Source organism: Phyllostomus discolor, chromosome 2 (genome assembly GCF_004126475.2).
Source record: "Phyllostomus discolor isolate MPI-MPIP mPhyDis1 chromosome 2, mPhyDis1.pri.v3, whole genome shotgun sequence".
Classification (NCBI taxonomy): Eukaryota; Metazoa; Chordata; class Mammalia; order Chiroptera; family Phyllostomidae; genus Phyllostomus; species Phyllostomus discolor.
The window spans coordinates 141,501,899-141,517,379 of NC_040904.2; positions in this window are offsets into that span (position 1 = coordinate 141,501,899).

A 15,481-nucleotide genomic window follows, 5' to 3' on the forward strand; every position below is an offset into this window, starting at 1 on the left:
TATTATTAATGTCTTACATTAGAATGGTACATTTGTCAAAATTAGCGAACTAATATTGATTGCTTATTTTTTACTGAAGTCTGTACTTGATTCATATCCCTCTGTTTTTTCCCTGCTGTCCTTTCTTTGTTCCAGGGTCCCAGGACACCGCATTACATTTAGTCCTCTTGTCTCTTTACTCTCCTCTTAGTTGTGACAGTGTCTCAGATGTTCCTCAGTTTGGATGACCTTGACAGTTTTGAAGATTACTAATCACATAGTTTTCACTTCTTACTGTGAACATTTTCAGATGTGCACAAGAGTAGAGAAAATAACCCTATCTTGCCAATATTATTTTATCTCTCCTTTTTTAAGGCTAGATATTTTAAAGGTAAATTCCAAGCATACTACCATTTAACCTGTAAATATTAGAGTATGTATCTCTAATAGATAAGGACTTAAAAATAACCACGGTCTTATTATACCTAACAAATGTAATTTTTTTATATCTGCTCAGTTCTTCCTGAGAGGCAGGAATGCAAGAGATTTATTAAGAGAAAACACTGGTGAAGAAAATGGGGCAGGCACTGGGGATGCAGGGAGACCTCAGTACAGGTCTGCCTCAATGCGAAGAGGAGAGGGAGGGTGCGTTGAGCAGAAAAGTCTTCATCCACAGAACATTTCAAAGAAAGTTTTAACAAGGCTATCAAAGTCCTCAAGACAAAAGTACTGTTTCTCAAGAGACCCACATCTTGCAGGAATGTGCTTGCCATTGTATACCTGCTCTGTTCCTTTGTTAAATAAACACCGTAGGAGACTGGATAGGCTCACTTTCATGGCTGCCACAGCATGTAACACTTTGTGTCCAAATTTCCCCCAGATACCCCCCAAATGCCCTTTTACTCTTATTTAAATAAAGATCCAAATGCAAATCACTCATTACATTTAGTTATTATATCTTAGTTTTTTTAACCTATAAATGATACACACCCTTGTTTTTATGCCATTTTTTTCTAATTGAAATTAGATTATTTGCTCTGTAGAATTTTCTATGTTTTGCATTTGACTGATTGTATCTTTAAGGTTTAACTTATCGCTCAACCCTTCCCACCCATTTTCTGCAAATTGTTAAATAGACATAGAGGCTTTATTAGATTCCCTATTATATAGATGGTTTGTATTGGGTTGGCCAGAAGGTCCATTCAGTTTTTCCGTAAAAGACATGTTTTTCATTTTCACCAATAACTTTATTGATTTGCATATTTTGAGTATGCCGGCTATCTCCCACATGGTATAGGGTTGATTGTTTTCAGTTAATGTCTGGATTTGATCACTATCAACTTCAACCAGTCTACCCAACTGTGGAGCATCGTCCAACAAGAAATCTCCAGCACTAGAAACTTGGCAAAACACTTTTGACACTTTCAGTCTATCACAGCACCTTCTCCATATACTGTGCAAACCTTTTTTTGCATTTCAGTTGGTATTTTACCTTTCTTGAAATAATAAAGCATAATGTGCCAAAAATGTTGCTTATTTTCTTCCATCTTCAATATTAAAATGACTACACAAAAAACTCACTGTGATGTTTTTTTAAAAAAATACGTGCTGATATGACAGCTGTCACAGTACAATCAAACAAAATTGTTTTGAATGAAGTTAAAGACAACTAAGTGCTACCAGAGCCATCCTACAGAATAAAAACCAAACTTTTTGACCAACCCAGTACTTCCAGTTGAATCACATCAGAAGGTACATAATGTCTGGTTGCCTCACTTTTAATGATGCTCAGATCGGTGAACAGGTTTGGATGCTATTAGCTTGATGACTCTGTTGTAAAAATCCCTGTCAACCATTTATGTAATGGTTTTAGGAAACATTGGTAATTATTGCCCAGATCCAATATATTGTCAGGTATTGAAAGTGATGGTTTTCCAATTCTGTCATTCTATTTACATTAGTAATTGGAATTCTTTAAAGGGAAGCTTTTCTTCACATTTGCTTGGTTTCCCCAAGATACAAGAAAGGGGAGATCATATTGACCCTTTCCCTTTATTTATTAATTCTGCAGTAATGGACCAGAGCCCAAGCAACCTCCAAAGGTAAGTCATGTTTGTTTTATGTGTTTAATTTGTTTTCATCTATTGCAGTCATTATTTTCTGTGTTCAAATTGTCCCAGGTTTGGCGAGTGGAAGGCCCTTCCAGGTTGGCTCCTGTGTCCTTTGGGTCATCGATAGCTTGCTTGTTTTCTGCCATAGGGTGTTCCAGTCTCATCTTGTCCATTTCTTTTTCAGGACCTAGAATCAAGAGCTACCTTTCTTTGTAGAAAGTGAAAACTTTGATAACCATCTAAATTATCAGATGCTATAAAATCCAGAGGGCATTTATGATCTCTTCACAACTGTGAAAGCTAACATTTTCCAACTACTGCCTTTACTAGAAAATTTTAAGATGACAGAAATCTGCTTGTTTCTATGCCATTTCTCATTTATTTTCTCACTCATTTTCTCTGCAAATGTTAGGCAGAGTTTGCATATATCCTCTTATTTTTGAAAAATTAAATCTATTTATGCCTGTTGAGAAACGCAAGGGGTTGGTTATAAAAGTCAAGATTTTTTTTGAGTAGTTAAATCACTTTAAAGTGGTGTTCAAATTAGAATACAGCCATGTAACTGTGAAAATGCATAGCTATTATTGAGTTGGATGTGAAAAGACATCAGAACTCATGTAATAAGTTAATTAAGCTAAATTCATAATAAAAGAGGTGCCCAAATTATCATCTCTGCCCCACCCATTAAAATTTGACCCAAACTCACAGTGTGGGTTTTAATTAGGATGAGACACATTTCCTTCCTTAGTCACATCTGAATGAGTGTCTGTGTGGGGTGGCGGTGGGGGGCCAGCCATTGCCAGGTTTTCGCAGCAGACTGCAGGGCAGTCCTGGAGTCCTCACAGTCCTGGTTGGGAGGAGGAGTGTTGGATGGGAGCTTGAGGCACTTGTAGAGTTGCCCTGTGACTGATGGAACCACTAAGAGTTCTTGCAGTGGTCAGAGCAAAGCCCCGGTGCTGGCAAAGCCTTTCCTCTACTCCTGCCAGTCCCTGCATCCAGAGGACCAGCTCTTTCCCTCCAGAATATGAAAACCAGCTTTAGTTTAGGATTCTTATGTTTTGTATCTTACATTGGTTTGCAAATATTTATTACATACTACTTTGAGCTAGGCTTTGTTCTAGGTACTAGGGACATAGCAGTGAACAAAGAAGATCCTGTACTACACCATTTCATTCTTTGTTGCTCAGTAAAAGGGTATTGAAGTGGGGTTGAGGACTGGTAGCTTCTCAGACTGCTTTGGACCTTTCCAAAGGATGAGAACTGAAATCCACTTATGTTTTGACATAGTAGCCTCAATACATGTCATAGCCTATAGTTCATGTTATAAAAAATCATGCTGATATGTCTAATGTTTTGGAAAAGACATTCATTTTCCTAATCTTGAGAAAGGAGGAGTGATTGGGGATTTAGAACATAAATTTATATTTTATTAATGTGTTATATTAATTTTTTGTCCCAAAATATGTTCTTAATGGCCAGTGCTACTAAGTCCTCAGTGGGGCTCTGGTCCCCCACATTTTCTAGTATATTCTGATCACCTGAAGCATTTGTGAGTATCCACAGTTGCTATGCTTATTAATTGTATAGATTTCCAAATATCCGTGTTTCCGTTGCTCATAAAATTCCCAGGCACCCATGGTTAAATAAAACTTCTTCCTGTGTTTTTCCTTCCTTCTGAGTCTGCAGTTGAGGTGGAACTAAGTGCAGTGTGCTTACAAGCTTTTGGTGTCTGGTTACTTGAGCAACACTCCTCCTGTGGTGAGATCATCATCCATTTAACTTTGTTTTTTGTAATTGAGTGGTCAGGATACTTTATTCCTTCCCTGTGATTCTTGCCTAAAGATTTATTTTGTTTGGGGAGGACATATATAGAGGAACTAGAGCCAGTTTTGAGTGAGGATTTACCCCTTAGAAACTTAGAGTAGCATTTAGTCTTTTATACTTTGTTTTAAAAAAAAACTCAACATTCAAAAGTAAAATAATAGTTGTCTTCAAACTCCCACCAAGATTAAATGTTATTTTGCTACCTTTAGTTCAGATAACTTGTACAGTAAAATGAAACACATTATAAATACAAGAACAAAAAGCCTCTTAAAGATAAATTGGTAAGAGCTGTTTCTCCCCAGGGTACTCGAGAAGCTTCTCTTACTTGGTCTCAAATGGGTTTATGACATCTTCCTGACTGACTTTAACAAGTTGACTGTCTCTGTGTAGATTGGGAATGAGACTGAGAGCAGGGTTTTGTTCACTCTGAGGTCATCTGATGATATCAAACAAAGTCGGACAATCTTGACAGTACCTGAAAATTGGGGTGCCCGGCCTCCAATAAGATTGGTCTTCAACAGGTCTGATTAGAGGGAAGGTTAGAGATTACAAAATACCATAAAAATTATGAGATATAGGAAGATACAAAATTATTTTTTGAATGGAGAGTAGACATGGACTTTTCATTCTTGCCTCTTTAGAACATGTTTCAATTCAGTGTTAGGGTTGGCGGCAGTGTTTCTTTAAGGGACTCGAATAGTCCCTGCACCCTTATTTCAGAATCACCTGCGATCCGCAGGCATGCTCAGATGAATCAAGCTGTCTCTGTTCCCAAAAAGCATACATATGGTTAAAGAATAGACAGAATGTGCACAAAAAGGAGGGAGAGATTAATTTCTTAAAGGGTGGAAGGAGAGACTCTTTAGAACCTAGCCTCTTAGGCAAACTTTGAAGGAACTGCGGGGAAAGGGATGGTATTAGTCATAGTCAGGAATATTTAGAAAAATATACTCACCATCTGAGGAACGGGGGCATTACACCTGAGGGCTGCAAGGCTCTTCCTACGCACCACAACCCAGTGAGGTGGTGGCGTCCACATTAGACCCACTTGAGCACTAATTTCCAAGTTAGACCTACTTGAATTTGGATCTTTGTTGTGCCCCTCACCATAAGCTGTGTGACCATAGACAGGTTACTTTATAATTTCCTCTTCTGCAACAAGGACAAAATACTGCTTAACATGGTTATTGGGGAGAATGATACACGAAACGTGACAGTGCTGGTTTATAGCTATGATGGGAGAATTAAAAAGATGCTCCTTTCAGCTTTTGCTGGTGTGGCTCAGTGGATTGAGTGCAGGCCTGCAAACCAAAATGACACTGGTTCAGTTCCCAGTCAGGGCACATACCAGGGTTGTGGGCCAGGTCCCCAGTTGGAGGCATGCAAGAGGCAGTTGATTGTTGTATTTCACGTTGCTGTTTCTCTGTCTCTTTCTCCTCTCCCCACCCCCAAAAGTAAATCAATACAATCTTCTTAAAAAAATAAAAAGATGCACCTTTTATAGTATGGTTTGTACCAATGAAGAAGTTGAGATTATAATGATTGTCTTTCTTCCCTGAAGTTCCCCCCGCCCCCCCCCCCCCAAAAGGTTATCAGGAAGCTGTATATACATAGTAACACTGCCACCTCCTCTTACAGCTCTGCTTTTCTAGGGAGGCTGTCTGTCCTTAGAAGTCCAACAGAAGTGAATCAGAACTCTGTTCTGAAATAGAACATGGTTATGTGTTGATGACAAATGTCAGGTCATCTCTATAGGCCCTGGTAAATTGTGGCTGCCCAAGGAACATTGAACAAAGTTTTGGGTAAAGGAAAACATCAAAGAAAGAGTTTGAGTTAAGTTTACTTGAGAAGCTCAAAATGCTTACCAGCTAGTCTCTCTTGCTTTCAAATCTGCAGGCTCAACCTGGGCCTGTTTTCTTGCTGAGAAATGTCTGAGCCCAGACGCCTGAACAAATATATTCCATGGCAGTATCACTGACCAAGGTGATACGGGAACTAAACAAACAGGGTGAATCAGCTTGAATTCACGAAGGCTGGCAACAAGTCAAGTTCTTTCTCTGCTTCTCCATTTGTTTTTTCAGTGTACCTGATTACTAGTGACCCGTAAGTCCTGATAGCCGAGAACAGGAAGCGTATCAAAGCAAGAGGTTGTTTGCTGACCTGCTCCTGTGTAACAAGAAGCGGTTTTTGTTGATTTGGATACTGCAAGGCAGCAAAACAGAGGATGACAGTTATTGGTGTTGGTACTGGGGGCAGTGGCACTTGAAAGGGCTGGAATAAAACATTTTTCCTCCCAGATTGCACAGGTTTGAAAGTCATGTTTGTCTTAGGACCTAGGAAAAACATCTGAACTGGAATGTGGACATTTTATTTGTTCAATTATATGTATTGAAGTTATACAATCTAATTCCTTTTGTTGTATGTTCTCAGATATTGTGGTGGATCATATACTTGTCCATTCTTGACCTTACATACCAGCTTAAACATGGGTGATTAACTTGTCATTATGTGAAATATAAGAAAATTTAATCTTTATTTTAAATACATTCAGAAATAGGAGCAACTTTTTTTCTCCCATGAGTGAGATTGATGAGAAAAAATAAAGTAGGCAATAGACTCTTCAGCTAACATTTGGGACTTCAATTTAAATTGGTGGGGGTTACCAAAAGTAATACAGATTTAAAGAGATAGCTGGATTTTCTGAAGATGTAAAAGATGGCAAACTGAGCCACTAAACAGAGAGGAAGATTTTAAAAGTACCCTTTAAAATATATTCCCCATTTAAAAATGTTTAGTATACAAAGAAAAGAGTTATTCCTAAACTAGTGAAATGCTATCTCTAGAAATGGAACTAGGGCATCCCTTTTCTCGATTTCCACCCTTTATGGTGGCCACTTCAGGACCACATCGGTTGGGGAAGCTTTTCAAGAACTGACAGCTGATGATACAGAATAATTGGCATTTGGTGTCTCTGTGCACTTCCTTTTGAAAGCCCATAGGAGGTTTTTAAATACATGTTGAATATAAGAATGAATGGATAAGTGAATGAGAGACATTAAGTTGCTACTTTGGCCTAACCCTAACCCTTATTATAAGCTTTGTTACCTTAGCAAGCTACTTTACCTATGGCTCTGTTTCCTTGTCTATTTAGAAGCACCTACCACATAACAGTACTTAATATATATTGAATATCTGAATTAATCACTGGTTCCAATTCAGATATATGGAGTCCAATTTGCTGGGGTCTTGGATTGCCCTTTTGCAGAATTTGCTGGTGAATCTTAATGCACCCAAAATTCAAAACCACTCATTCAAACTCTCAAGGAACATGTACATAAAGGACCCATGAAGAAGGACAATGGGCAGGAGGCCCGAGGATTGACTGGCGGGGGGCGGTGGTCAGCAGGGCAGGGGAGAACAATGGGGGAAGATGGGGACAACTATTAACATTAAAGAAAATTTTTAAAATAATAAACTATTATTTATTGGGCAAGATGTTATGGTAGATGCCCAAGACAGTAATAAAGTAAGTCAGACTGTCTCTGTCTTGGATAAGTTTACATGTCTTTGAAGGGTAGATATGATGTGAACAAGCACAGAGGAAGGAGTGATTAATTCCCTTAAAGGACTGGTGAAACTGTAAGGATCAGCGTTTGTAAGGATTAAGATTTTTTAAATGCCTAGATCAGTGTGTGTCACATGGGAAATGTTAGTATTGTTATTTCCACACACTCTGCCCACTCCAGACATTGCTCCCTAATCTGTAAGGACTGTGTCCACATTTTTCATAGATTTCTCCAGTCAATTTATGAATTTCTTTGGGTGACTAGATTACCTTTTCTGATTTTCACTGTTTTGTTCTGGTGGCAGATTTCAACAGATGTGTTCTTTCTCTTTTTGCAAATCAATTTTTCGGTTTTCTCATTTCCATTTTATGACTCTTATGAAAATATCTTCATGAAAATGAAATTTTATTGCGAACTTACACTGTACCCTGCTGTATATCCTGAGACTCATTATATGATTTAGAAAATTCACTTTCCAAACCTAGAAAAGAAATCCATTCAGTGAACGCTCAGGTTTTCCTGGCTTGTGGATTATTCAGATTCTTTGCACTTACTGCTTTCTTTTATCTGTTTCTTTCCTTGTTAGGCATGAATAGAGAAAGAGAAAGAAACAAATCTGGTAAAGAGATTTAGCATGGGAACTGAAAGAAACTAATGGCTAAAGTAAGTCTCAGCTGAGAGTTCTGTTAATATTAGAGTGGGTGTTAGAATTCTCTCTTGTTAGCAGAGGTGTAACCTAATCGTTCTGGCACAGTGAGGATATTGATCAGAGATTTTGACCTTTGATGCTGCCACTAACTTTCTGTGTACTTGTACAAACCAATCCGTCTACTCATGTGATAGGGAAAATGCCTACATAATTTTATATTCATGGCCCAAAGGGGTGTCAGTAAAGGAATTTAAAGAATTCATTGAATGTGAACACAATATTCTAGAAACTAAACCAGAAACCTCAAAAATATGTACCTTGTCTCTTAAGAGGCTTCATGAGGTGAAAATGGAAATGGTTTTGTTTTCTCTCTTTTCTGAATTTGTGTATCAGTAGCATGAAGTACTACACAAAATATTTTAGAATTAATGAGTTTCTAGTGATTGTAAAATTTAAGACCATTTTTCTACCCATTTAACTGTGTAAAACTGTGCCACAGAATTTGAGGGACTTGTCCAAGTTTAACTAACTAAATAATGCTGAAATGAGGACTAAAATAGTTGTTCTGTTCACCAAAATAGCATGCTATATGAAGTGAACATTTTTGTTCTTATGAGGGAGAAATAAGGGTGCACATTATACATGAGTCATACCTGGTATACCTTGTATCTACACTTGTGTTTTGTAATTTGCTACATAAAATTTCTTTTACCATATGTTCAAAAATAAATGCTAAAATTCCTTTATAATACAAAAAAGAAGTATCTAAATATGAATAAACAAAAAATTGAATTAAAAAATTAAAATTTTTTTTTTCTGAAAGTTTGGGCCAAAACATCGGTGCACCATCATACATGGCAAAATATGGTAGTAAAGCTTATGTGCACACATTTCACAATATGCAGAAAAAAGTACTGGAGGCAAAGGGTAGACAGGGTGCCCTGCAGACGGGGAACCAGAAAAGCAAACACTCTCCCGAAGTTCGCCCGGGTCATGAGGTTCCTTCCAGGTCTGCCAGGACTGACTGAGTAGCAGCTGCTCGGTAAGTGCTCGCTGAATGAATGAGTGAACAAATGGCGAGTAAACATGAATGCGTCCACTTCTCTGCTGGCTGCTCGTCCAGTTGGAAGACTGGATCTTTTATCATTTGAATTCCACAAGAAACATCTTAACCAAGCCGTGTCTTTGGGCCAATCGGTTTCCAAGCTTGTTTGTGTTTTCCACATTCTTGTTTTGACCTGCAGTGTTATTCTGTGACCTCTTTCATGAATTCCAGTAGGTCATTCCGTTGGGGCCCAAGGAAGTCAGTAAATTAAACTTGATTTGGAATGGAATACATAGGGTGGGTGGCTTGGATTGGAATCAAATTAGGTCTGGTTAATCTTATTTTGGTTTAATCTATGTGGGAAAGGATAGAAATAGAGGAAAAACAAATAAACAAAAAATAGGGGAAACTGTTCTTTTAAAATGATAAGTATTTTCTGTAAAAAATAGTTCTAAGGGCCAAACCCTAAATTATTTTTATAGAAGTTTGGGGACAAAACAGCAAAGGAAAGATGAACTTCCCCAGTCATCATAGTTGCTGTTTACTTTTCTAGCTTTCCCAAGGCAGAATCTCTCGGCTTTTAAAATGTGGACTCTCCACAGACAAGCTTGTGACTTCACAGAGATCATGCTTTTTAGTCTCCAGGGTTCTGGAAATGGATAAACCCCATCTTTGGGAAACCTCAGCAACTAGGGAGGCAAAAACAAGTTTCTGAGACTGAGTGCATAGTCATCTAGACCCAGTCCTGAGTTTCTTACGATGTCTTAAGGAGAGGAAATGTTGAGAAAGTGCAGTAAGTTCACTCACTAGTAATTTCTTTAAGTTGATTCCCACCCCCACCCCCACTCAGTTATTTCCAATTTGCAATGTATTGGACCACTGAAGACTTAACTTTGGTGCTCAGAGTTCAGGAAACCCCTCTTTGAATTGGCTGAGAGCATTGGAATAAAATGGGCAATTTCTTGAAAGCTGCCTGGGAAGGGGGAGGCCACAAAGGATCCAGTGAAACCATCAGAGTGGGAGCCTTTCCGTTTGGAGTTTTGATTGGGGCTCAGGGAGTTGTGAAGGGGATTGTTCCTTGAAGAGAATTTCATGTGATTGCCAGTAAGTTGTTCTTACTGAGGAGAGAGCCAACCAAGACTTAACCACCTAGGAGTTTTTGGAATGTAATACTATTAAACAATATAGACATTTAAAGATTTTTTATTCATGTACTTATTTATTTTTAGACAGGGGAAGGGAGGGAGAAAAAGAGGGACAGAAACATCAATGTGTGCATGCTTCTTTAGCGCCCCCTCTTGAGGACCTGGCCTGTAACCCAGGCATGTGCTCTGACTGGGAATGGAACCAGCAACCCTTTGGTTTATAGGCCGGCGCTCAGTCCACTGAGCCACACCAGCCAGGGCAATATTTTCTCACCGTTCTGGGGGCTGCAAGTCCAAGACCAAGGTGTTGGCAGGTTTGGTTTCATTTGGAGGCCTCTCTGCTTGGTTTGTTGATGACTACCTTTTTACCACCTTCGCAAGCACATTCTTGTCTCTTTGTGAATCCAGTTTCCCTTCTTTTTTAAATTTTTGAAATTTTATATATATTTTTCATAGCTTTTTTAAATTTAAACTTTATTGTATTTTTTCCTTACCGAGCAAAATAAGTTTTTCATTTAAAAAAAAAAGAGGAAGAGTCATTATTATTTCTGATTTCTCATAGTTGACCTGTGGATACAAGGCATGAATTAAGGTTCTGAAACATGGGGAGAGAATATGGCATTTTTCCAGCACTTGCTTCAAGGCCCTGAGTCCCCTTGGTCTTCCCCCTTGGTCTCCCTGATGTTCCTGAAGGCTTCACTCGCCTGCACAGAGGGGCATAATAATAGTTCTTCATCTCTCTAAAAGCAGATGAGTGGACCAGATAATTTTATACAGTTCTTTTTAGCATTCAGATTAATAATTCCAAAGCAACAAATGAGTTTTGGCTTTGGTTAATTTTCCAGGGACAAATCTAGTTAGTTGTAATATTCTAAAAATATAAATGACTTTTGCCTGCTTCAGCAATACTTAAGTGTTTAAAAATTATTTGTTATGCAGTATTTTCTACATATAACATTAAACACATGTATACAAGTTTATATACAAACACATGTACTGCATATTATATATACTGTAGGTATAGGTTTGAAAAATAAGAAAATGAAGATCCCAGTACCTACAGGGCAGCTCAAGGAATAATCTGTATTTTTTTACTGGGGTCCCAAAGGTCTTAGAGTGAGTGCTGTTCGAACGGAAAGGATGTCCTCATTTCATGCTGTATTAGGGGAGAACAGTGGTTACCATTTCATTTATTCAGTTCTGATTCTTTTCGAAAACTGGCTGTTTTGTTTTTGGAAATAGCATTTTTACAATGTAAATTTACTGCCTCAGGCACCATTGGTAATGTTTCACCTAATCTAACTGTTGATAAAGGGAAAATGGAAAAAATAAGCCACATTCCAAGAAATAATCTTTTTAAAGGGTGTATAAAACCACAGACACATGCAGATGCCTTAAATCTTTCGAAAGATGGAGATGTGTGTATAAATAATGTACATTTTGGGAGGAGAAAATGGCTTGGTAGTGCTCTCAACTTGTGAAGATTTAAAAGGGAGGATATAGAGTTGCAGTCCAGTACTGTCACAACCGGTAATCACAGAAGGAAGAAAATTAAACATTTCCCGTATCTGTGGGGAATATTTCCTTCACTTCATTAAGCGTACTGTTCTCATGATGGAAACATGTCCTTTATTCTCGTACAAGATCGGTTGTCCCTGCAGTTCCCAGGCTGTCCCAGAGTGTTTCAGTCTCATCTCCAGTGTGCTTCTGCCCCCTTGTGCTTCCTGAGCCCACTGCAGTGAGTGAGGAGGACGGGAAGTCCTTCCAGAGGTTCATTTCCTTTGAAGAGAAATTCTCCTAAGTGTAAGTAAGAGGAGGGCGAGAAGGAGATCCATGGACCATGTGTATGGGTGGGGGGAGATAAAGAGGGAGAGAAATCTTTCCAAAGGTTTGGGGGATACCGTATTTACTAGACTACATTAATATTAAAATTACGTCTTATCATTAGGACTTGCAACCTGGTGAAAGGGGAGAGAAAGACCTTGGTTTTAGTGCTGATAACAATTAGCTCCTGAAGTAAGGATTTAAAACATTTTGATACTTTCTCTCCTTGCCTGTTTTCTTTAAATGCAGTCTTTTCTGCTTTAAAAACCTCAACCAGACACTTGTGCCTAGAAAGCTGTAGGTGGCTTGTTAAGTGTATTTCTTTAAATTAAGTTGCCCGCTGTGTTTTCATGAACTGGTTTTCTCTTTCCACATTGTCATTCCAGACAACATTCCGTTGGTTCAGGGCCTGCAACCGATTCTCTGGTCCGCTGCCCTGGAGCTATGAGACCTCTGGCAAGCAGAGCCTTTACCTGGAACTCGGGCCTTTCTGCCTGAGCAGAAGCAGGCTTGATTTGACGACTTGTCTGAGCAGCCCTTGCATCTCTCTTTTTAGGAATTAGTTTAAATACATTTGACTTTCAGGAGCCGCTTGCCAGGGATGGTGGAGCCTCTTTCCCAGCTTGCTACAATGTTGACAGTAGGAGGTGTGAGGCGTACTTACTTAGCTTGGTGGTGTGCTGGCAGCGAAGGACTGTGACTGTGGCTTTTAACCAGAGACTTACAACCTCCGAGGGCTTGAGAGGTACAGAGGTCACATTTATTGAGCACCCACTACAGGGCAGAGCCCAGCAGGGTTGGCAGAGCATTACAAGGAGCTTGGAAGCCCTCTCTTCTGTAGTGCCTAATTAGTCCTCCCTATTTGGACAGTTCGGAGTTGATTTGTGCAGTTTTTTTTTTTATTGTAAATTTTGAGAGGGGGAGAGGTGGAAGGGGAGGTAGAAAGAGAGAGAGAGAAACACTGATGTGAGAGAAACATCAGCCGATTGTGTCTCGTACACCGAACCTGTAACCCAGGCATGTCCCCTAACCAGGATTTGAACTGACACATTTTGGTTTGCAGGACAACACCCAACCAGCTGAGCCACACTGGGGGACCAGGGCATATTAGTGCAGTTCTTGATCCACCTCCAATCCATCTTCGTGCTGCGTTTGGACACCTTTCTGAAGAATAAATCAGATCTTGTTGTTTCTGGGTGTTAACTCTTTCAAGGGCTTCCTGTTAAAATTGGGGTAAAGTCCAAATTCTTCAGCACAGCGTGTTGGCCCCTTACAGCCCCAGCCTCGGGTGTGGTCACAGCCCCGCCCCCGCAGACTCCGTGCTTCCGCTCAGCGGGGTGCCGCACTGGTCCCCCAGCTGTAGCTGTAGCGGGTGTTCCCCCTCAGCACTGGGTGTGTTCTGCTGTCCCAGTGCTGAGCGTTCTTCCTCCTCTGTCCCTCTGACTCGTAACTTGTGTTTTATGGTCTCTGCTTCAAAGTCACTTGGTTTGGAAAGCCTTTCTGAACCTCTTCTCCATCCAGCTCCACTCCAGCTGTGTCAGACAGCCCTCAGTTCTAAAGTGGCACTTGTACCACTGCGTTGTGATTCTTCATTTTATCAAGATACAACTCGCACACCATAAAATCCACCCCTTTAAAGTGTACAGTTCAGTGGTTTTTAGTATATTCACAAGGCTATGCAGCCATTATCACTACATAATTTCGGAATATTTCATCACCCCCAGCCCCAGAAAAAACCACACACGCATTGATAGCCCATTCCTCTCTTCCCCTGTCTACTGACAATGGCTTTAATTTCTGCCTCTCTGGATTTGCCTCTTCTAGGCATTTCATGTAAGTGGAATCATACAAATACCATGATTCCAGTCATGTGGAGTCTAATGAACGAACTGAACTAACACAGAAAATGGGGACAGACTCATAGATGGAGAGCAGGATGACAGCTAAGGGGTGGGGGAGGTTTAAGGGGTGGAGGGATTAAGGAAAAAGGACTCATGGACATGGACAACAGTGTGGAGATTGCTGGGGGGAGGGGGTATAAGGCGACTGAATGCTAATGCAAAAATACAATAAAGATTAAATAAAATAAATGGAATCATACACTATTGTTTTGTGTCTGGCTTCTTTACGTATCATGTTTTCAAGGTTTATCCATGTTATAACGTGTGAGCAGCCCGATTCCTTCTGCAGCTCCTGGTAGTCAGTCGTGTGGGTGGGCTGTCGGCACCGTTTGTTCATCCAGGCATCTGTGGATGGACATTTGAGTTATTAGTTCTTCTCTGGCTACTATGAGTAATGCTTCTCTAAACATTTGTGTGCAAGCTCTAGTATAATTATGTCTTTCTGATTCTCTTGGATGTGTACCCATGAGTGAAGTTGCTGGGTCATATGGTAACTATTTTCCACAGCAGCTGTACCACTTCCAATCCCACCAGCAGTGCATGAGGGGTCTGATGTCCCCGCGTCCTTGCCATCCCTCGTTCCTTTCCCGAGTCATTTTTATGATAACCATCTAGCAGATGGGAGGTCGTAATTGTCTTATAACTGGCTTGTTTCCCTCATGGCACCAAGCTCAGTGAAGGCAAAGACTTTGCTAGGTCTTGTTCATTATTGTACTCCAGGGCCAGCCAGGTACATGGAGTAGGTGCTTCAGTAGTATCTGTGAACTGGGTGAGAAGACCTCATCTTTCCTATTTGCTTTGCCGCTGTCAATCCAGGAAGCATCCGGAATGTGACCAGGCATTCTGGCTGCCAGTGCACACCATTCACCAGAGTGCCACAGGATTTTAATAACCACACTGAGTGGATGGCTCCAAGGTTTAATAGTCCTACCTGAGAAGTTCCCTGTGTGGAGAATGGCGTGAGCTCTCGTTTAAGCAGCTCAGAATGGGGAAGGCCTCACTCACCTCCTCGGACATTCTAATCTGTGATTCCGGGGAGTCTTTCTACTCCAAACACATTTTCTCAGGGCATGTGAACATCGCCTAATGAGAAAGCCATCCATTCAGAATGAAAGTGGAGACGGGAAAAAAGCAAAACAAAAGGTCCTTTACTGGAAACAGACAGTTCACATGGATTAGACATTCAGAATAATACGGATGAAGCCAAGTTGTCATGTTCTGAAACCACTCTGTTTAGCTAAGTTACAGCTGGGATCTATCTCGTCTATTTAATACTATTTATCCTTTCCTAGCTGTCTGTTTTTATCTTCCCCAGTGTGCCAAAAGCTTGGGCTTGTGAAGGTGAGCTGGGAGCAAAGAGGTTCTTACTCCCTGACCACCTGGGGGCACAGCCCTGTAGAGCAGGTGCCGGGGAAGAAGGGGCCTGGGTGTCTGTCT